The sequence below is a fragment of the Lissotriton helveticus genome, chromosome 9 (genome assembly GCF_964261635.1).
Source record: "Lissotriton helveticus chromosome 9, aLisHel1.1, whole genome shotgun sequence".
Lineage (NCBI taxonomy): Eukaryota > Metazoa > Chordata > Amphibia > Caudata > Salamandridae > Lissotriton > Lissotriton helveticus.
The window spans coordinates 856,699,701-856,723,595 of NC_136070.1; positions in this window are offsets into that span (position 1 = coordinate 856,699,701).

The following is a 23,895-nucleotide window of genomic DNA, read 5'->3' on the forward strand; positions in this document are numbered from 1 at the left end:
TGCATGAAAACCCAAATATTAAACGAGATCAGTTTCCTGATATGAACACAGAAAAAAAACATGTAAGTCATCTGCCTTAGGTATATACATGTCTCAATGATGAGCCGAGGTGCTTTGATGTTTATCAGAAATATGGCGCCAATTACCTAATAACTTGCTGCCCTCCTGATGGAAAATCAAATAATCAAATTACACAAGTTAAAACTGCTGCTTAGTACAGAACGTGCTGCACGTGTTATTAATGTTTCATTGCATACACCACATTGCCTCGTGGCTAAATAGAACACAGCCTACCCGATGTGATCATTAGTAATGGCACACAAAGCGGAAATTAACTGTGCTTTTAAATGCGCGCACACACGAACTCCAAAGGTCTTTGCCTTGTAGCAAAACTATGGGGCTCTAATTACACAGAATGTGTAACATTACGACGATAATGCCGGCCTCCGGGTGATTGCTACTTCTCTTAACGGGGACTGCAAGACCCATAATCCCCTTTAATGCGCTAAAGTGTTCCGCATTATTTAACAGCTGATTTCCATGCGAGTTCAGATTGCAGGTGCTCCTTGAATTATATGTGCCAGAGATCGGGTAACTGTTCCGAAGAGGACAAGCAGTCCAAAATAAGGCTGTAATTACAGGAAGTGTCACAAATGTCATTGTTCAGCAAGCAGCACGAAATGTCACTTTGTCATGGGCACATATACGAGGGCGGAAGATACCGATGAAAATAAATTAAATATGTCCAACACACCTCACCGCTTATGCGTCAACACCCAAGGTGCCCAGTCACCAAAGGGCGCCAGCATCCTGGGCAAGGCATTTCTGGCTGTGGTAAACAGACATACGTGCTAGCAGTCTGCAAGACCGCCCGCTTCACAATCTGAAAACCTCACAGCTGTCATCCTTGGTCCTCTTCCTGGCGCATTCTTATATATATCGACACCACACCTCCTCACAAGAAGTACGTCGACTCCAGTATTCAAAGTGTTGAAATGCTTTATTTCACTATAGAAAAAGCAGCAGGTCACATTCATCTTCCTTACGTGTTTCAGCCCTCTCATGGGTCTTGGTCACAGGTGAGTATTGTCTCCATTTCAAAATGATCACGTCTTATTTAGATGAATACCAAACCACTTCTTTTCACTTCATTTTCAGAAGCAGTTTGCAGCCGTATTTATTCTGGAGAATGCGAATTAGAAACCAGTACCATCAATTGATTTCCCACAGTAGCACATTTTGTTCCAATAACAGTTCGTCATAATTGCTGCTGTTTTAATGTATCTTCATTATATTTCAATGTGCACACAAAGTTTTTCACTCATAAATTGAGGTTCTGCTTAATGCTTTACATATTGTTTTGCGCACAGTACAGTTTGAAGTCCGCGCTCAGGAAGCAAATATTCCATCACGCTCCCTTGCCCTTCTTACGTACGATTTATTTTAGGAAAATCCTGTCTTTTTCATCAGTAAAGACAGGCGGGTCAGGCTCCTTAAGCAATCACAATCAACAGTCCATATCCATGTTACAGGGGTCTGCAACTAACCCTGGACGTAGTTCGCTTAGTATCGCTACGCGTAGCTGCGCGAAGTGCACTTCGCACTATACGAGCTACGTGAACTGCGTAGTGCACTGTGCAAAATGCTGTTCACACTGATTGCACAGTGCCGGATGCTTGTCCGCACTGTGCATTCAGTGCAAACGGCATCTTGCACAGTGCAAGCAGTCGTTTTCTGCCGCTCAAGTAGATTTTTACTCAAGCTTAAGCTTTCTCAATGCGGACTGGTAGTTTCTCATGGCGAGCATATGCGACCACTCGCAATGAGAAACCTGACCTCCCTGCGTTGAGAATCTCACCAGGAGGTTTATTTTCCACGCTCGCAATCGGCAACACGATGTCGCTGATTGCGAACAAGGATAAAATCTTGCCGGGATTTCATTTTGCTCGCTCGCGGTCGCCAACTTGACGTTGAGGACTGCGAGCAAGCAAAAAATTACCGCTACGCTACGCGTGTTTGCACTGTGCTATGTGCAATTCGCGTAGTGTGATGTAGCGCAAACTTCACAAACTACGCAAGCGTAGTGTAGAACTTCGCCCAGGGTTCTCTGTAACATGGATATGGATTATTGAAATATATATAAAACAGGGGTTTGACTTACCCAATAAATGCTTAAATTTTTTAGTTTAAAGGCATGCGTGGTAATGCCTTGAATGCTAAAGGCAATGCATGGTAAAGGCATTGCATGATAGAGGATGCATTTTAAAGGCATGGATTGTAACATCATACATTCAATTATGGTGTATACAGTTCAAACTCGCAAAAGCTTTAGTCAGTTCTGCGGATCTACATACCCTGAGAGCTTTGATACTGTATGGAGTTTCTCTGAAAGAATTTGCATCGGATTTAGTGGCTCCAGAACCTGTGTGCCCATTTATGTTAGTTTTATTTCATAAAATGTCTGGGCTAGGCATGGACACAGAGATCTACATAAGATAATTAAAGACCAAACATGCATTACCACACACAATAGGTCTCGCCTATGCAAGATCTATTGGCTTTGTCAATGTTTAACCATGTTGTGCAGCAGTACAGCTGCTTGAAAGCATAGCTGAAAGTATATAAAAAAAGAAAACTCCAGGACCCAGTCAGCGCTGGCCGTGACACATCGCTTTTTTTATTTTCAACTATGAGAATAGGAGCATGGTAAAACACATTGACAAAGCCAATAGATCTTCCATAGTTTATTTATTCATTGAGTTTTATATGGCGCTGGCTAGACCCGCAAGTATCATAGCACTTTACATGAGGAAGAAACATTGTTTGAGAACATGGTAATAAGTTACATCAGTAACTGGAGCGTAGTTACAGGTATTAAAAGAAAACAAAAGCATAGCATAAACATGATGAAAAAATAGGCAAGGGGCAAGAAGATTAGGGGAGAGAGGGAAGGAATAGGGGAGGTAAAGGGAGAATAATGGAGGGAAGAAGTCGCGGAGGGTGTAGGAGGCACAATGGGGAGACGAGGAAAAACAGTATCCGACGTTCAGGTGGGTAGGTGACGGCCGAGGGGTGAAGCAGAGCCAAACAACTCTATAGCTGCATGGGACAGCTGCACCGATCATCGGCTAAAGGTTCCTCGGGGACCACAGTACATACAGAAAGGTTATAGTTTCCACCTAGGGGGGGCATAATCAAAAGTTCCATTGAATGCCGGTCACAGTGTACGGTGCTGTGCTCCCAGCAGTAATAGGACCAAAAAAACAGGCCTCTGCTGTGTGAGACTCACTTGTCGCTGTGGACTATCTCAGAGGGGTCTCTGAGAATCCAGGTCATAAATGCTGGATCCCTCTCCAACAAGGGGGTAAGGGGTGCTTTGGAAAGGGGCCCACTCATGCTGGCCCTTATTAGAAAATTGGTGTGTCAGATGTCCCCAAAGGCAGCCATCTTAGTGTTAGGCACCCACATGCAACTCAGGGCTCTGTGTTCTACTGGCGTGATCCCTGGGGCCGTGTACCCAGGAGGTCTCTCCTCTGTTTTGTATATTGGTAACTGATATCGACAAACTCTGGTCCCCGCTCTTCGACCCCATCAGTGCTGTTGGGCCCACTTCTATACTCCATGTCTCCTCTTTGGCGCGGCTAATTGCATGTCCTTCTCCTCAGGTCTCAATGCATGACCTACTGCTTGCTGCCGACCTGGGGCAAGGCCCCCCTCCTCTCCAGCCTCTCACCACCGGTCCTCACCACTGGGGCCCTGGGCGCGCTTCTAGGATCCCCGTCGGGGCACTCTCCCATAAAGCCCCCGGGGTCTCCTAGCCTCCAGTATATTCAGGACTCTCTGCAGTGTGGTCTCCATCCTCGCCGCTGCCGCTCTACCCTAGTTCCTCCGGGCCTCCGTCTCCCCCAGACATCTGCCAGTATATCCAGGGCTGCACTCGCTCCGTCATGCTTAAGGGGTGGGGTGCCCTCTCTGCCTCCACCTCAGTCACCGGCCGCTGTCCCTTCCAGCCACCTCAATGCCGCTGCAGTCCGCCTACCCTCTGGGGACCAGCGCAGCATTCCCCAGGAATTGCCGGTCCGTCCTCAGTTCCCAGCTCTCTCTCACCGGTGGTGGCCAGGGGCCTACCCCAGACCAGCCAGAAGGTGTTCCTGGCAGATATGCACCTGCCTCTTCACTGCTCCTCTGGTTCAGCCCTGGGGAGTCCCTGGGCTCCATCTCTGGGCCTGTGATAGAGCGGGAGAGAAGGAGGACACTCTGGGTCTTAGTCCACTGCTGCCCGATCAGCGCTGTTGACTTAGTTTTCCTCCCAGATCCGCAACAGCTTCATGGGTGCCTCCATCATGGCTTGCCTCCTGGCCACGGTCGGACCCTGCTAAACCGCTGATTTCAGACCCCTCAGAACTCTTGCCGGCAGCAGGCAATCCGATGTGAGAGCCGTGGTATGGTGGTGTTGATCGCTGGCAGTAGCGGGTGTCAGTGGCAATGCGGCGCGCCACCATTCAGCATCAGGCACCTGCTCGTAGCTCAGGGAGCTCTCGTAGCTCGGGAGCTATCCCAGTCCATTCGAAGGGAGGGACGTCACGGCAGAAATCTTTGGGAGGATCGGTCGGAGCTGAACGAAACACGTCTCAACGTGAACCGCCTGCATTCCGATTGTATAATCCCAATAGAGGATGGTTGAGATTCATTGGCTTTTCCAATGCTTAGTGAAAAAGCGCTATGATGAGGCCAGTTCTGGCTGCGTCATAGCACTTTTTTTCTGAAGTGGTAAGGAGCAAGCAACAATGGGCAGGGATTGGTATGTTGGGGATAGCAACAACGGGAAAGAAGAGGGCTGGGATACGGAGCAAGCAACAATGGGGGAGAGGGGCAGGGAGCCTGGCAGTTTTGCAGTGCAACCTATATATTGTGTTGTTTTGCACTAATTTAACTATTCAATCAGTATCCCCATATTCCCAAGTTGTAAGCTGCTTAGCGTTTTTCTTGCAAACTACAAGCATTTCGGATATGCCAAGAAAATAAGTTAACACAAATATACCACAATAACAGTAGTTTCCAAATCACATTGCCTAAACCCTGTTAGGGGCATAGATTCAGTGGGAGGGGTTTGGGAGGTTACACCTCCCTAATAAATATATTTTTTCATAAATAGTTGGGTACAGGTGGGAAGAGTCGGGTATGGTGAGGTGTCTGTCGGATTTAATCAGAGATTTGTAGCCAAAATACACACATCTCTGTCTTATTAACCCAACCAATCTGCATTCCTCTCGCTCTCCACTGTCCCTTAAGGCCCTCACATGTGTCCTCTGTGTTGTATAATGTATTTTAACATTAAGTTCCAGCCTGGTTGTTGGGAAGCTCACCTTCCCTCAAGAATAACACTGAGAAACCTTTGCCCCTGAATTCTGTTCTTCAAGACTCAACTGAACTAGAAGTGAGAAGCTGGGACAAGTAGCTTCCATATATGTTGCCATGAGGCAGTCATGTTTTGTAAGCATCCGAGTAGGCACTCTTAAAGAACTTAACTTAATGGCGCAGGCTTGTGATTTTTCCTTCTCTCTAGCACTCTACAACCAGACTTAGATGAGTAAACAAACATTGTATGTTTTGGTTTAAGGACCTACTGACTGTATTATTGCTAACAACGCATGCTTGCCTACAAAACTTTCTGTGGGACACCACTTGTTTCTCTCTTGATTCCCATGGTCCCAGACCAATCCAGATAGGGGGCCCCCTAAATTTTTTCCTACTTGCCTACAAAACTGCTACCTATTTGTTTTAACTTACAGATCCAAGATGGTTTGATTGATTAAACAAGCATAATATGTGTCAGATCTAAAGATGAAACCAAAATCCTCCAAAAGCTGTTTGCTGCGACCAGTAAAATGAAACCAGCTGAGCTCCCACTGAGCAATGAAAACAGAAGAAATGAGAGTGACAATGAAGTCAAACACTGGTAAGTAATGGGTGGGTTCTAAGCCCTTCTTAGATTAAAAAAACCCAATATACTCACAAGCAACAGTAAATGCGCTGTCTCAGGCAAGACCTAAAAAGGCAAGGGTCCCCTTGAGGAATGTGGTATGCTGGATGTCTCTCATGTTCATATGATCGTGTTTTGGCTTGGTTTGGACTTGATTTGGGAGAGGTAATTAGAGCAAGTGCCCAAATGACACATTTTGTCAACTAGGAAAAACAGGTGAACTATTAGCTAATTGAAGGAGGGTGGCCTATTACCGGCTACTGGAAGTCAATATTTAAATTAGTAAAGATTCTATCAGTGAAGCAGACCCGTCATTTAAAGAAAGGTTGATTCTGGCTGGTAGTACAAAAACAATGAAATGGGCAACTACAGCTTGTAAAGAAGACAGAACATTAAATGTTAAAAATTTGAAGTCATTTCTTCGTCTTCTACTGCCTTAACTTGCATTACTCTATGTTGCTTTTTCCCATTTTTTCTCTGCTAGAGGCTCACAATGCAGATTGATGGCAGCTACAAAATAAAGCCAGAAATTAAGATCAAACAATTTAAGTTATAGGGGCCTATGAGGCAAACCTGATGGTCCACACACATTTACTTAGCATGAAACATGTGATTGACCAAGATCAGATGGAAAAGGGAGGTTGTTGGCCTAGTGACTGTAATCAGATGGCCATAATAATAATAATAATAATAATAGATCATTTATAGAGCGCCTGGCTACACATAGAACAGTGTGTCCCCGCGCTAATCACTGATAAATTCTACAGAGGACCGATGTTATCGGGTTTATGAAATGGGGAAAAAGAGTGTTTTTAATTTCCTCCGGAATCCTATTTCCGATGGCTCCATCCTAAGGTTCAGTGGTAGAGCATTCCAGTATTTGGGGGCTAAATGCCTAAATGAGCGTCCGCCCATTTTGGCCCTAAGAATACGAGGTGTTTTAAACAACATCGCGCCAGAAGATCTTAAATTACGAATAGGGCGATGTATGGCCAAGAGGTTCTTAAGGTAATCCGGACCTTTGTCCTGGGCTATGCGATGTGCGTAGCAGAGGGCTTTAAATTTAATACGCTCCATGACAGGAAGCCAGTGGAGCTTAGCTAGGGCAGACTTCCCTGATGCTCTGCACAGGAGGCCAAGCACTAGACGTGCGGCAGCATTCTGCACGCACTGCAGTTGGTGAAACGCTTTTTGGCTTAGCCCTAGCAGCATGGCGTTGCCGTAGTCAAGGTGAGGAGTCACTAGGGCGTGGACAATAGTTTTTCTAGCTACTGCAGGTAGAAGGTCTAAGACCTTACGAAGGACCCTAAGTAGGCCAAAGCATCTCCCTGTGACTTTATTAACATGGGTTTTGTACGAGAGGTCGGTGTCCAACATAACGCCAAGGTTACGTACCGACTCCCTCGGAATGGGGGGGTCCCCAAGTTCACTAGGCCACCATAGCCTTGACCATGTAGATGTTGCTCTCCCGACCACCAGCAGCTCCGTCTTTTCGCCATTGAGGCGTAGGCAGTTGTCATTCATCCATACTGCCACTGCTGACATACAGTTCGAGAAGTTGATGGCGTCTTGACTACGGTCGGGTGTGAGCCTAAACACCAACTGGGTGTCGTCAGCGTAGCTAACAATGTACACCCCAAAAGCCTCCACCACGGGAGCCAGGGGTTCCATACAGATGTTAAACAAAGTGGGGCTCAAACTTGAGCCCTGAGGAACCCCATGGCTTACCTTGCGTGGGGAGGATCTAAAGGGAGGACAGTGTAGCTGAAAGCTTCTATCGGCCAGAAAAGACTTCAGCCAGGCTAGCGCTGACCCCGTCACCCCCATCTCCGTCAGGCGAGACAGCAGCGTAGAGTGCAGCACGGTGTCAAACGCTGCACTCAGATCTAATAGAATTAATGCTGCTGTCTCGCCTTCATCCGCTATCTGCCTCAAGCGCTCAGTGGAATATAGAACGGCTGACTCCGTCGACTAGCCCGTTCTGAATCCAGATTGAGATGGGTGGAGATACAGCAAAGGTAGTGTTAATGGCTAGGATTAGATGGACAAGAAGGGTGTAGGCGAACAACAGTAGTGATGTGGTTCTGGGAGTACAACAGGAAGCAGCTAGGATCAGATGGCCATAGGGAAGGACCAATGTTGGGATCTATACAGAACGAAGCCTGTGACAGGCTAAAATGAGATGGACACAGAGCAGAACATATGCAGATGTCTGAAATCAAATGACAACCAGATGTGTGGCTGTACAGTAGCAAAGAGTCGATGACCGCAGATCTTTAGGTAGCCCAGTAGCTCAGAAAACAAACATTGCTAAAGTCTATAGGTCCCGCCTATGCAGGAGCTATAGGCTTCGCAAATGTGTTTTAGCCACGTTGTACACCAGCACAGCTTCTGTTCAGCATGGATAAAAGTTAGTGGTGTACAGGAGAGTGTTGTGGAGTGGAGTGTCATAGAGTGGAGGGACATCGAGTGGAGTGTTGTGGAGTGGCATGGAGTGGCATAGAGTGTTGTGGACTGGTGTAGAGGGTTGTGCAATTGAGTGGAGTGGTGTGTGTTGCAGAGTGGAGTGCTGTGTTGTAGAGTGGAGTGACATGGTGTAAGGTGGGATGGGGAAGAGGGGAGTGGTGGAGGCTGGAGTGATGTGGAGTGGAGTGTAACAGAGTAGAGTGTCACAGAGTTGAGTATCATATAGTGGAGTAGCGTGTCATTGAGTATCATAGAGTGGAGGGGCATAAAGTGGAGTAGAGTGCTGTACAGTGGAGTGTTGCAGAGTGGAGCGGCGTAGTGTGGAATATGCATGATGCGGTAGCGCATTGTCATTAAAAACAACACATTTTGAATTGAAATGACCATTACATTTGCGGAAACATACAGTTTTACTGATAAAAATATATAACGCACAAACATAATGTGTGGATATGCCTTCAACTAGTGTATTTATTTATTTTTATCATATTAAAATATCTATTTCTACCACACTTCAGAATTACAAGAAGGGTGCTTCATTTATTCTTTACTAATGGTGATATATATTCCAAAATATCTACACAGCTCATTGACACACATTTAAATGTTGTTGCAAGCTAGAAGAAAAGCTTTCTTTCACCAAAAGATTGTCACATAAATCCTCTTACTTTGAAGTCAGAGAAAGAAAAATAAACACCAAGCTCCATCAGAAGACAGAACATGGCATTTGACCTCTGTCTTTGAATGCACAGCAAAAAGTGAAACGCTAATAACAAGATTTAAAGGGCTGTTTACAGAAAGCAAGCTTTCGTGGAAGAATACAGTAAATGGGATATGTTCCGCGGGCAGGATAAACTCAAGTTGGGCAGCCTAAAACAAATAAAACCAGCAAATAGAAATCAAGCAAATGTGAGTTACAAAACACAAAGCCAATGATAAGCAACGTGCAGAATGCATTTCCAGGAAAGCGATCAGAATATCTCCAAGATGCTGTTAGCAAATCAGTCCATTACGCTGGCTGATAGGCTTTGGCCTAAAAAGGGGACACATTCCTGTTTCTAAGGCTGCCACAATTCTGCAGAGATGGGCTCTGAAAGAGCAGAGGCTTTCAGAGATAATGTGATTTTAAGAGGATCAGACAAGGATAAATTGACGTCTTAGCCACTAAGGCACATCTTCTTCTTAATGAAGGCCATCCAAAAGGATAGCACCTGTTTGTTAAATAAATCATTATAAATCTAAAAAATCAATTAAAAGTCATAAATGAAGCTACTTTGCTGGTTCCAATGGCACAAGCTTATATTTGCATGTTTATTTTTCAACATATGCTACAGATCTTTAGAGATTAGTCAGATGTTGTGTGCTGTGTTATTCCAAGATATAAGTCCTACCTTTTAAGCTGTTTTTTTCGGTCAACGCTTCTATGATCCCTAGGGAAGGAATCAGTCGTAGATGACTAGATGGTTAAATTAAATGAGTATTTAGCCAAAATACTCCTCCTAAACCCACTTCTACTTATATTTGGATTGTTATGTCCTCGATTCAATACATCCCCTATACCTTAGTTAAATATCATTCAAATTGAAATTGTAAAACACATATTTTCTCAAGTAATCCTTCTATAGCACGATTCAGTGGAGATCCGTGAATTGCCCTAAATTTCCAAAGACGAAAAAATCGATGTCATGTTGAGGTCCCGTTACCTTTCAGAAATTATTCTGTTTCATGTGAATGCCTTAACTAATGGTGCACTGCGCCTGCCTAACTCTCGGGAAGGTAAGGCTGGGAGGAAGTGGCGTTGATTGTCCTTCTCTCTGAAGTTTCTGTATCATGAGAGATCAAGAGAGCGTGAGTAATGCTCGACACATCGGGTCCCTCACGACCCCATTTGCTGAAGAGTAAAGTTAGCTGCTAAAAGAACGACAACTGGGGCGACGAGGACAGTTTCCCAGTAAGGGTTTAATACTTTAATTACATTTTTTCATAAAATGAAACATTTAATGGTCTCTGCACTATGTTATAAGATGCACGCAGTGCTCGAGGTTCTAAAACAGAGCGGCCCCAAGGGTGTGTGTGGCAGCAGGTTTTTATAATGATAACACTTTACAGACGTATTATTGATATACATGAAAATAATTTCTTTCCACTTGCGTTGTTCGAGCGTAATAATGTATTCTCAATATGTGCTGAGAGGATTTTATTCAACTGGATGCTTAAGAGCTGCTTTTCGTGCATATGTTTTGCCACCATTCGTATTCGTTTTATGAGATTTAAATATTATGGCTAGCCTTAAGAAAATAAGTATGGATCCGGACAACCTTCTCCTCTCACCATCCACCACCATCTAAAATGCAGCTTTAAACTCTTGACTTGAGGGTAACTAAGTATCAGGTGACAAGAGTGCATGTGGCGTGCCCTAATGTAGGTACTTGTCCAACCAGTGTGCTTCCACAATCGGGATTCCTCTTACTCTAGTCAGGCTTGGGGTGTTTTAAAAGGTAGAAGTCAAAAAGTAAGTAAAGGGCTTTGATCCACAAGTCTGGTGGTCACTTGCAATAGGTGGCTTCTCTTGAGCTTGGGCCAGATGAACTCATATGGTCATGTACCGCCTAACCCCCCTCCCGCAAAACTGCCCGAGACCCAACAATGTGGTCGGGACCCTCCCTTTCACACAATTCAGACACCACTACTTCTTTGGATTAGGGGTCATAGACCCCAGCCGTCAGTGCTTAATTTGTAACATATTAAGTGCAGGTGCTCACATTTTTTTTAGGAGGCCACACAGACTACCCCTGGTCCACCCACTTACTCTATTATCCCCACCCACATCGCCATAACGCACCCTCTCACATGCATTTCTACATGCAACTCTTGGTGACAGGCAATAGCTCAATATTCTATATAAGTATTTTAACTTATAGACTGCAAGTAATAAAAGGATCTCCCTCACACAAACAAAATCCACTGAACAATTTATGTTACACATACATTGTGATCTCCATGGTGCATGTGCTTTGCAGCATAAACACTCTGCACTACCTTATGATGAGTCAAAAGTAAACTTCCACTAGACAAAGCTCAATTCTCTGTCCGTCAGCTCCATTAATCACCAGTTATATTGACATTTTAATTTTTGCCAGAAAATTGCTTGGGGCAAGGAACCGTGTAGTGGGGGCTCTGAACTGCATCATATATTTGTGAAAATGGCAACACCCCCCCAAAGTCAACGCCCAGTGCTGTAGCGCCGGTCACTCTGCCCTAGAGCTGGCCCTGTGCAGGCATTTTTTAAGGCGCCTGTTGCAAATATTCTGCTGAGCCAGGTGCAAACAGTGTGGAGAAAAAGAAAGATCTAAATTATTTCTGGAAAAATGGAGGAATCCCAAACCAGCCACTGTTCTCGAGCTCGTCATAGACTTTGAAAATTGCAGATTCTAGATGTTTTCATAAGATACAGTGATACAGTAACATAAGGAAGGGGAACATAATAGCCAAACTCCCTCTTAGGTCACTCCCACCTTCTGTGCCGCCATTTGACTATCTTGCGGGTCCTTCACAGCATGGCATATTACATCAGTGAATGAAACAGCTTCTTAAGAATTGTTCTAGGGTGCCTCACTGCCTCTAATTAAATTTCAGCTAGTAGTGAGGTACTGGTACACAGACTTGTGGGACAGGCAGTTTGTGTGTGTGTCACATGATAACTCAGGAAGCTGTGGTGAGGCATTGAATTTCAAAAAGTTTTCGGAGTGTACACTGTCACTGCTTTTTCTCACACAAATGAGAATATCACCCATTTGTGCAGAAAATTGCCCAAACTATGAAGTTCTAGGATGAGAGGTGATCCACATGCGATATTTTCTTGGAGGTTGAAGTGCAGAGCAATATCTGGGAAATTCGGTTTGCTTTTTTTCAAAACCTGATTAAAGTTTCCCAATATGGCAGCGTATAACATTCCCGGTGGGGCCAAACTGCGTTATTCCTATCAGCATGTCAGAGTTCTGATCATGGGAGAGGGAGTAATAAATGGCATTTTACTGGCTCTTTGGGAATCACACTCAAAACCAAACATTTTATCGAGTTTTATACAGTGAGCATGATACACGTTGCCACTATGTGATCTCACAGAAACTAGTCATGGTACATTTTACCCTGGATTACTTTACACTACTAGCAGTATGTTACAAAAGCAATACTTACTGCATTGCCTTTAATTAATCTGAGGTGTGAGGCCTGATGCAGCTACACGAGTCAAGAGTCCCGAGTCCGTCACACACCTTGCTTCTTCGATCAACTGAGCTGCGGCTTCAGAGTATGCTGAGGTGGGGAAATGTCTAGACATGATCTGCATTGGTCCGAGTCTGGACACCTGACTTGATGATTCAACGGCACCTAGGGATGGGCTAATGTTATTTTGCAAGCTGTGAGTGGTCATTTGTAATGCACTAGCGCTGCACTACTATGTTTGCTTGACCTGTCACCAGGCTTTTACGCTGAGGCAGGGACCCACACAGTTTCTGGTGGTGTGTGTGCCTCATGATAAAGAGGGCGGCCGCTGCGCAGTATCACATTTTAAAAAGTTTACGCACAGGTGAGAAACGTCAGGGGGTTTGTTTTCACAATTATGCCGTTCTTAAAATGAGAGAAAACCATCGTATGAATTGGCAGATATTTCATAGACCCGGCCCTGAGTAATATGTGCAGGTGCTAAGCACCGGAAAGCACTGGCACAAATTAAGCACTGCCAGCCGTATTTATTACAAATGAATAACATAAAAAATGATGATTATTTACATTATATACAATATGCAGAAAGTTCTAGTACATTGCTAGGTACATGGCGGCAGGCGCGATGCCGAGCCCGCCTGTTCAAGAGTCTGACCTCCACACCCTCAGGGCAACCGAACCATTCAGGAGTTCCCATTCCGCCCAGGGCCAATGAACAACTGTGAGATATGGGGAGACTCAGGCCCCTCTTTACCTTCTTCAGGGAAGCCAATCGCTTTGCGTTGTGCCACAGCTGGTATTGTCACCCTTATCCCATATAAAGCAAGAGGCCTCACAATTCCAGATAAAGTGACATAACATGAAAGTGACATACATGATATCGCAAACCTGCAGAAGAAATTAAAGTTGAGAAATATTCATAGCGTATGGTTTGAGAGTGGCCACCATCTGCCCTCTGCAGGTTTTAACTATTCCATGCTTAGCAACAACAAAACTGTCATAAAGCCTTTAAACATACAAATGCAAGTCTCAAAGGGGGAGAACGTGCCTCCTGGTTGCCCCTTTACCCTTGTGGCTCATAAGGCATCCCTATGCATGCACTTTTGTGCATTGTGAAGTGAGACTTTGCATGCACAAAGTGAGTCGCAATGCTTTTGTGAATATAAAGTTATGTGTGGATCAATTCTTTGCGGCGCAAGGATGCTTGCTTTAAAAGCTATAACCCCAGTTTACAATTCAGAAATAATGTTTGCAATGCGATAAGCATCACATTGTAAGCATGCACCCCTGTTGGCACGCTTTGTGGCCTAAAAACAAATGGGAGCAATACACCCAATGCTTTAGGGGAGCAATGGTGTGCTGAGGCTCCACCAGCTGCAAGTGTGGCAATAAGAGCAGGTGGTACACGTTCAACAAATGATAGAAGGCCACCATGACAGCAGCTTCCTCGTTGTCTCCAGCAGCAGAATGCTTTGCTGCAGGAGGAAGCAGTGCCCAGGACTGCTGCCTAACCCACCGAAAATGAACTCACTGCCAGGACATAAAATGTCATTGTGATCTCGGACCACTTAAGGAACAGGACTCTCAGCCACACATTTCGAAATTCGCAGGTGGTGATGCTGGTTGCTGCTTGATGTCCTCCATCTTGCGCTCAAAGAGACACGCCCACAACAGTGCCACATTAATTGCTTTCACATCAATATTAAAGAAGCAGCCTATTTATCCCATAGTGTGAAGCAGCCCCTTGAATGCTTTCATTAATGCTACAGCAAAGTGGCAAGAATTGCTCTGGCCGCAGGGCAGTGTGAAGAGCAAACACCCAACTACGCACTGACCAGTGTAGTTGAACCTATGCTGTACATTTTAAATAAAAATAAGCTTCTATTGTCAAGAACATTCACTTGTGAAGATTTTTAGTTTGTATCAACAAGATTTAAATTGGATGTTCCCCTCACAAGGCACTTTAACAGTGTCAGAGACGAATCTGTGAATACCTACAGACTTGTAAGCATTCACAAATTCACAAACTGTCAAGGACAGTCATACTTTGATCTTCGCGCTTCCCACCCCTTGCATTGTGTTTACTACGGCACAGAGTACAATTAAACACTTGTGAATCAATGTATGCCTATGTTGAGGCTGCCTTATCTGATAATCTTGGAAAAAACATCTACATAGGACTGCAGATGGTGTTAACCTGAAATCGTGTGAGGCAGTGTCTGCCCACAGATAACAAATTAACAGCAGAGTCAATTAAATAAGTCTTGAAACAAGAATAGACTTGAAACATTCTTTAATTTCAAAATAATGAAGGTTTATTAAATAATAAAAGTGCAATACAGAAAGCAAAAAATCATAGTCAAATGTATGGTAAATCAGCACAGGGAACTAGCATACGATACAATCAGATGCAGCAAAGAGAATGACCATAAGTCAAGCCTTAGACCAAACTATTTCTAAGTCCTAAGCAAGAGACACACCGATGTAGGTCCACTCTCTCTCTAAAGTGTGGTAAATCAGGCTTACCACCGGAAAGGACCTTTTCTTGATAGAAAATACATAGTGTCAGTATAAGGTGATCATGCATCATTTCACAAATTGACAATTCAGAATGCAAAGATTTATATAGCTTCATCAAGCACTATTCAAGAAACATCTAAATGAATATTAAAAAACCTCTTTCGACTTGATGTAATCAAAAGTATCAGTACAAACCTAGGTACACTCAAAACAATGACAATGTCATTTTCTGAAAAGGCCTACAGTAACACAAGCATGACATTCTTAAAAATAACAGGAGGCGTCCTCTGAAGTTCTTCAGGAGCAGCAGGTCAACACAGAGCATTATAATATTGAACATGTCTCTACGTGTGATGAGCGGAGAAATTAAAACACACATCATGGCTGAGTTAGAAATCAATATGGAGTTTAGGCCTAGTTCGGACCTAGTTTTGCAAAGCCCAGGAAAATATGTTTTTTCAAGAAGCAGCATTTTAGTTTTAGTGCTTAAATTTTCCTAGCGATTCATAAATATTTTAATGGATCAGAATCCATCCTCTTTATCAGTCAGCAAACTCCCAACAGTTTCATTTACAATACAGTATACATTATCTTCAGCTTCTTGCCTCTTGATTATTCAAAAACCTTTATCTATCAAAAACACAAGCCTTAAGGCCCTCCATCTCCTCTAACTAAACACCATACTCTATACTTTTCTTAGTGGACGTTGCTGCTACCTTCCTCATATACCCACAATTTGAACCACCTTTCAAACAAATGACTTCAAGAGATTTTAGCAAAAGAATAAGGCTAATTAAACATAAGCAAGAACTAATAACAGGTTTAATATTTTCTGAGAACTCCCCTACCAACACGGTCAGACCACTCACTAACCTTTACAAACCTCTTCCCAGTCTTACTAAAGCACAAATCACCAGATGCTCACAACCCATGAGCTTCAAGAGCCTTTTCCTCACACAAAATGTTAGTTACATTAGTAATCTAACTATTAATAAACTTACTATTAACAGGTACGAAGGCACAAAACTGTTGGACCCTCTGCATACGACAGACTCCACCCTCTTTTGCTAAAAGGATGCCTAATACTAAATTATTCTGCATGGTCATCGAATGCATAGGCACCAGCTCCTCATTAATTTTAGTTAAATCACAAGCAGTATTAGTAGCCAAGCCGTCTACCAAGGTAGATAACCTTCTAATTTTCGCATCATGTGTTGACACACCAAGAGGAAGAATGAAACTACCAAATACATCAATTAATATTGGTACATGACCAAGCTTTGATCTTCTAAGATCCATTTCAGAGCCATATGACATTGCACTCACTCTTGCCCACAAATTCAACTGAATCAACATTCTGAGACCCCTCACTCACCATGCACACTACTCCTTTATTTCTAGTTCCTATTTCAGTCTAGGATAGTTCTTTGAATAACTGAATTTCTACTCAACCTCTTCTTCTATTGTAATTTGTATTGTCTCTTCTTCATCACTAAACAAACACTAATTTTTATTTTGGTAATTCTCAGATTAGTATGTATAACAGGTCACACAGGGTTGCAAATAAACAATAGAGCCTCAGTTTCAGGAAGAGTTTGTTTAGACGTTGTAGTCCATCATATAAGGAGCTATAAATTCTTGATACATTAAAAACATTTGCAAATTATTTCAAGCCAGAGAGTACTTCAGAAGAAGTTGCAAATAGATTAAACTCTCTGACACAGAAGTTGGAAGAAAGGTTCAAATATACGTTTTTAATTCTCGTTATATCTGTATACTCTGAAAATTCAAATTCAAGTACACATTCACCTTAAAATTACAGAGAAACCTATCACTAGTTGTTAACTTTGCATCTGCAATACCATGTATTGTGGTGGTTTATTCTTTACTATTATTCGTGGGAGAACATTATCCAACTGGTGAAACTAAACACAGCAGTAAGCCAACTAAAATATTATTATCAAGACTTATGCAACCATACAAAATTGAGACCAGCATCTTCACTTGCTAGTTGCCATACCTCTTCTAAAACAAAAAACTAAACAAAAGCAAAAAATCTGAAAATGTAACCACAAAGTTTTAAGGTACAGGATCATAACTTAAAAACAAAAACTTTAGTTTTTTTAAGTCCATTTCACTAGACTCTGTTCATTCAAAGTTAGTTCAAAAAAGAGAAACCCCTAATATCTTCACTTAATAGCTAATCTGCAAAACAAAACAGGCTCTACCTATGAAGTAATACGCCAAAACAAGTAATCATTAATTCAAAAATAACTATTTTCTTCTTTGTTATTATGCAGCAGGTCATGGTGGCTTTTTTTGAAGAATAAACTAGCAACCTGTTAAATCATAGACTTCCACATCATTATTATATTCTGATTCTGTGTTTAGAAAATAAAACCATTCAGATGTTGCATACTTTTTATTAGGCTCCCTCACTCTTGACTACTGGCTGTTCAGTTTTACTATAATCAGAGTAATCGTAGGCTTCCACCGTCATGGAGAGATGACACACAATCACAAGAACGTACCTAAAGCCATTATAAACTGGCATCTCAACAAAATCCTGCTGCATCAGGTTAGAAGGACCTTTAGACTTGCCTATGATGCTTATTGTCACCAATGCTATCTTTCCCAGATCCTTTTACAGACAGGTAGCACAACGTTGACACAAATTTTCAGGAACAGAACTGTAATGGGAGTTGTACCAATATTCATTGAAAAGCCTAATCATGGTAGAGCCATGAATATGTCTGCATATACAAAACAAAATTGAATTAAGCATAGTGTTTCCCTTTTTAGTTTTACCCACACCTTGTTTCTGTCTATTGTACGAGTTGCCATTTCCCGTTTTCCTTTCTCTTTTTCTTGTGCCTCATCTTGGATTTCTTTTAACTCAGTTAATGTCAGAACTGAAGTCAACCAGAAACAATTCAAATGTTCATTTTGAGTTTTACATTGTTCCTACTCATTTGAATTTATCATAGCAGATTCAAATGCACAATATTTGACTACTTCATCTGTGTAGTGATTACCATGTGTATCCTTATGGCTTCTGATCTATTGCAGCACATTTCACTGCAGAAATCTCTTTAGGTAGTTGCAATGCACTCAACAAATCCGAAACACATGTCTTTTTTACATATAGGGGTACTAGAAGCAGTCATAAAACCCCTTTGTGACAACAATTGGTCAAAATCATGGACCACGCCTAAACCATGCTACCTGTCGGTATTGATCGTAACATGCAATCCATCAGATGAAGAGCAAGCTCTTGTAAGTGCAATTGTTTCTTCTACTTGTGCTGAGCTTTAATCGCACAAGTATAATGCTTCCACAACAATTAATATTGTGCAGACTGCAAATGCTGCTCTCAATGTCCCATAATGATGTCTCAGACAAAAATCATCATAAACAAATAGAATCTGGTTAACCTCTTCATGTGATCTTGGTTTGGTACACAGTTCTGTTATTTATTTTTATTTATTATTTATTTATTTATTACATTTATATGGCGCAACAGATACCCCTAGGGGTTTCCCGGCGCCTTGGATCTGAATTTTACCAGGTGGAATGGAATTTATTGGTTGAATAGTCATGCCTTAATGCCTTTCCGGTATTTGATGTAACTTGGTTCAAGACGCAGTTTCAGCGGGAGCGAATTCCACAGAACTGGCGCCAGGTAGGCGAAAGAGCGTCCGCCCAATCGTACCCGTTTAAACCTAGGGACAACAAATTTTGCCTGATGCAGTGATCGAAGGTTTCGAGAGGGTGTGTATTTATGTACCAGCTTACATAAGTAAGCAGGCGCTTCCCCTGTGTTTATCCTGAACATGTAACACAGTGCTTTAAATTTAGCTCTATTGGCTATCTTGAGCCAGTGGAGGTTTCTTAGATGTTCAGAAACACTCCTTCGCCCAGGGAGATGGAGAAGTATCCTTGCCGCCGCATTTTGGACGACCTGTAGTCGACGTGTGATCTCTTTAGTCGCTCCTAGATATAGGATATTCCCATAGTCTAATATCGAGCCAATCAAGGCCTGTATCATGGTTTTTTGCGCCCCTTCAGGGAGTTGCCACAGGATTTTTCTCAGCCACTTAAGAATGGCAAAGCAAGTTGATGCTGTTTTGGCTGTTTGCACACGCAAATGCAATCATGATCACAGTCATTAACATCACTTTCCCTGTGTGCAATTGGTAAAAACATTGAGGGATTCAGTGTATTGCACCTTCAGATTGAAATATGATCAGCCACCAAAAATCTCTTCCCGGTATTAGTGAGACAACTCTTTGTGAAATGCTGAGTTTTTGTCAGCAAGAACTCACTGAATGAGTGACTAACACAATAAGTGAGTAACCTATCACAGTTCCTTTGCCTTTCTGATTTGTGAGACAAACTGCTGATACTGATTTTAGGCAGCCTGGAAGAGCTGAAGAAATTAGATCTAATGTGACAGAAATGAAATGTAAGCCACAGCCTTGTTGATTTCACCAAGTTTTGGGCAAGTACAGAAAAAGCCCAACCTTCCCTCTTGTGACAGAACAAATTGAATTATTTGTTATAGTTTGTCGTTCCTACAAAAGGTGCGCTAAAGAGTTTACCTCTGAGCTCAAGGAAGGCACTCATTCATTCATCTTCAAATTGGACCAGATCCTAAATATTTCTGTTATTCTGTGTAAAGACTTTGCAATTAGAGAATAGTTTGAAATTCACTCTCTACAGTAGCCAACCATTCCCAAATATATCCTTAATTCTCTTTGAGTGAATAGTGGATTTAGTTTCTGGACTGCATAAACATGCTCTTCAGATACTTTTATTGCCCCCTTTTTAATAATATGGTGACCAAGATAGGACCCCTGTTTTATATAGTATTGCATTTTTGTAGGAGACTCTTTAGGACCATTGTCAGTAAGATGGTTCAAGATTGCATTGTATCCAACTTGCAATCTTCTTTTGTTTTAGATGTGGCCATAAGGTTGTCAATGTATTGCTCCATCCCTGAATTACAGGGCAACTGCAGAATTTCTAAATGTTTCTTTAATAATTGGTTAAAGTTCGAGGGGCATTGTACGTACCATTGTGAGAAACTATACTGCATGCAAAACCTATTGAGGAACTTGAATCAAAAAATATGTTGGCTATCCCCATGACGAGGATTAGAGTTAATGACCATGTACCATACCACATTCACAGACATCTGAACCAAATCCCAGCAGGATTCGGTTCCACAGGAAAACACAAGACTACACTTTTATTAATTGTTCCAATGCCTCGGACAAACCTCAATTTTTTGGGTAATTATTTAATTTTCATCACAGGAGAGTTACAAGAACTACCTGCACATTTTTTAAAACAAATGCTCTGATCTATCATTTTATTCTGTTACAGGTTTCATTCCCTACTCCGCTTCTTGCAGGACGTTGTTTTGCGGAGTTTAAGGGTAAACTACATTCATTGTAATTTTCACTGGCAATGCACGTTTATTTAACCCCGTCTCTCTAGCTGTGATAACCCAAACCGCCTCTTTTAATGTGTGTCTAAATTCTAAAAGGAGGAAGCAAATCATCTTCTGTATGAACAGGATACAATGGACTTTTGCTTTTGTTTTATTTTAAATTCAGAGTCTTTATTGGCATCTGAATTGCTACACCATCCAGTGTATAATAAATCTCTCAATTCATTTTGCAGAGATGGTCTCTACCTAGTACATTTACAGAACTCATGTCTCAAATTATAAATTTGTGGTAATTCTACAAAGGACTGACTATAATAGGATATTTGCTGCAGCCTAACTTAATACTTGTTTGTTAATGAAATCAACTACCGGGACTTGTTACCCAAAATGGGTATGTTTAGAATCCCCATGAGATGCACTGCAGAGCAGGTAGAGTATCTACAGAACAGAAATGATACTGAGTGGCCGTTCATCTCACCATTCACATATTTGGAGATTAAATCATTTTTAATTTGATCAGGATTCTGTCAACATTCTCACTCCCAGAATACAATGTGAACACAATATTGGCAAAGGGTACTGTTTTTCAACATGTTAATGTTAGCATTCATTGCATTTGAAGTATTCACAAAACCTTTATCTGTGGAACAACATTCAACACACGGATTTCCTGTACACGTACTCCCTACATGTTCAAATCAAAGTCCCATTTTGCAATTTCTAAATAGTGATTTTTACGAAATCACTATTTGGTAATGCCAAAGTCTATGCATCAAAAAATTCGTGAACTTTTTGAGAATCGGTAAAATTTGCTATAGCTGTTAGTGATTGCGTATTACCAAATCGCCAAAAGCGAATCTGCAATTACCAAATCACAAATAGCGATTCAGAGATATCGATGCAGCATGATGACATCACAACCCAGGAAGTGATGCAGGAATTGCTCAAACCTGTGTACTGAGAAAGACAGAGGAGGAGGCAGACTGCTGGAGTAGAGCAGAAGGAAGCATTTTGGAGACCAGAACCTGTGCAAGGACACCAGCATGGCTTCTGGAGCAAGTGAGAAGAAAGCAGAAGTGCGCAAGAGGAAGCTGAAATTCAGCGACAAAGAACTTGAAGTTCTCATTAAGGAAGTTATCCAGAGCCATGACAAACTGTTTGGTAAGCAGTCACTCCAGGTCCCAGAGTCGGTGGAGAGGAAGACATGGCTTGGAATCCAATCCAGGATCAATGCTGTGGGGCGCACACAGTGCTCCATATCGGACCTGTGCAAGTGCTGGTATGACCTGCGGAGCTGTGCAAAGGAAAGTGTTGCCGCAAGACTTGCAGATGCCAAAACAACTGGAGGGGGACCATCAACAGAAACTGCCAACCCACCCCTGGATCACTTGGTGGAGTCAACACTTCAGCCGAAAGCAGTAGTTGGCGTAATACAGATAGACACCTCTGAACAGGCCTATACTTCACAAGGTAAGATCCATGCAAATTTTCATTCATTGCTAAATCTAAAAAATCTCCCTTCTATGCAGATTATTATTATTATTATTATTATGAGTTCTTATATAGCGCTCGATTACCCGTAGGCATCTCGGCGCTTGCCTTGGGAACCCGTCCTGGCTTTTCCCTGTGAGATACCCGTACTGGGCATCCCCAAGGTGAAAGCCAGGCATCCCGCCGCAGGGGGGCCATAGTGGAGATTAAGCAGGCTAATGCCCAGAGCTGCAGAGTGTGAACCCGTGATTCAAGTAGGCACCGAAGCGAGAATTGTCGAGTCCGTGGATAATTGGGTTCAAGACCCTGCCGCGTCGGGAATTGAACCCTGGTCCCGGGTCTGACCTCTGCTTCAGGGTCTGCCTCCTCTAACCAGTGAGCCACACTTCTCCACAGATCAGGCTTAGTGTAGCAAATCTGACTCAGTCCACATTTTACTTGCCACACCCAAACACATTATGGTATTAGCAGAAAGAAACTACAATAAGAAGGGCAAGGAGAGATCATTACAAATTTAGTACATCAAAGTACAACAAGCAAGTGAGTAAACAAGACATTGTATGTACCTAAAAGACTTTATTAAACAAGTCCATGTACAATGTGACATACATGTCCACCAAAAATACTGAACTTGCGTTGTTTAACATCATAGATGCAGCTGCGCAGGAGTCTGACAGTGGTGAAGGCCATGACATCCAGGAAACTGAGGCCCAGTCAGAAGAGAAGACACAAGTGGCACCAGCAACACCAATACCTGCATCCACAAGACGCAAGACCACAGTGCCACCACTGCCAGATTTTGAAACTGAAGAGGAGAGCCAAACGGACCCTCACACATCACAGGCTGGGCATACCCCCAAAACAAGAGCAGAGGTACCGATGCAGAGCAGAAACGTCCATTTTTGTACGTGCAGGGTAAGGGCACACATGGCCGCTGCAGAAGATGATGGGTCTGCTGTCTTGGCTGGTCTTGAGGGACAGATGTTGAAGGTGCAGCATCTACAATGTAAGTACATGTGCTTAATACAAGCCCAACTCAGTACATTGGCCACAACCATGGCAGAAATAAGGGACTGCATGAAGGAGCTCACTCTGCAGTGGTGGAAGGACAGAGGGCCACAAATGAATTTTTTTCTAATGTCAGTAAAGCCATGCATGAGTTGTGCAGGGTGATGCAGGATGACCATGAGTCACAACGGAAAAGGCACCACCACTTGAATGTGCGCCTAGATGGGTACACCAGGGCCATATGACTTTGCCACCAGCACAAAGCAAAAGTGGCATACTTTATTCTTGAGGCAACAGATGCTAAACTAAGTGAAAGACCCTCATACTTGGCTAAAACTCAACACTTCCGAAGAGAGTGCCCCTTGTGGAAGTCAGAAACACTCTCAGTCTCCCTTGGACTAATACCACTAGTCCCCTGAAAATTTCAGGTAAAATGCTCACCAGATCTAAAGAATCGCAGGCCTTCAGGCCCTTCGAGGTATCGCCCAAATCCAGGTGGTCCAGTGCATTGTGGGTGTTGTAGTTTTGCCTGGCCGATGTCTCAGGCTCCCCCGACCAAGATAAAGTCCCCCAAAGCTTTATGTTGTGCTTACTGCTGCCAAGACTTGTTGGTGACTAGTCCGGTAACCAACCCCCACACCAAACCCTGCAGCTACAGAGAAGATTGTGCAACCATCATCCAGTGTCAGCAGCTGTGTACCTATTGTGTTTTTGCATTTAGTTTCTTGCAGCACCGTGCAAGCAGTAA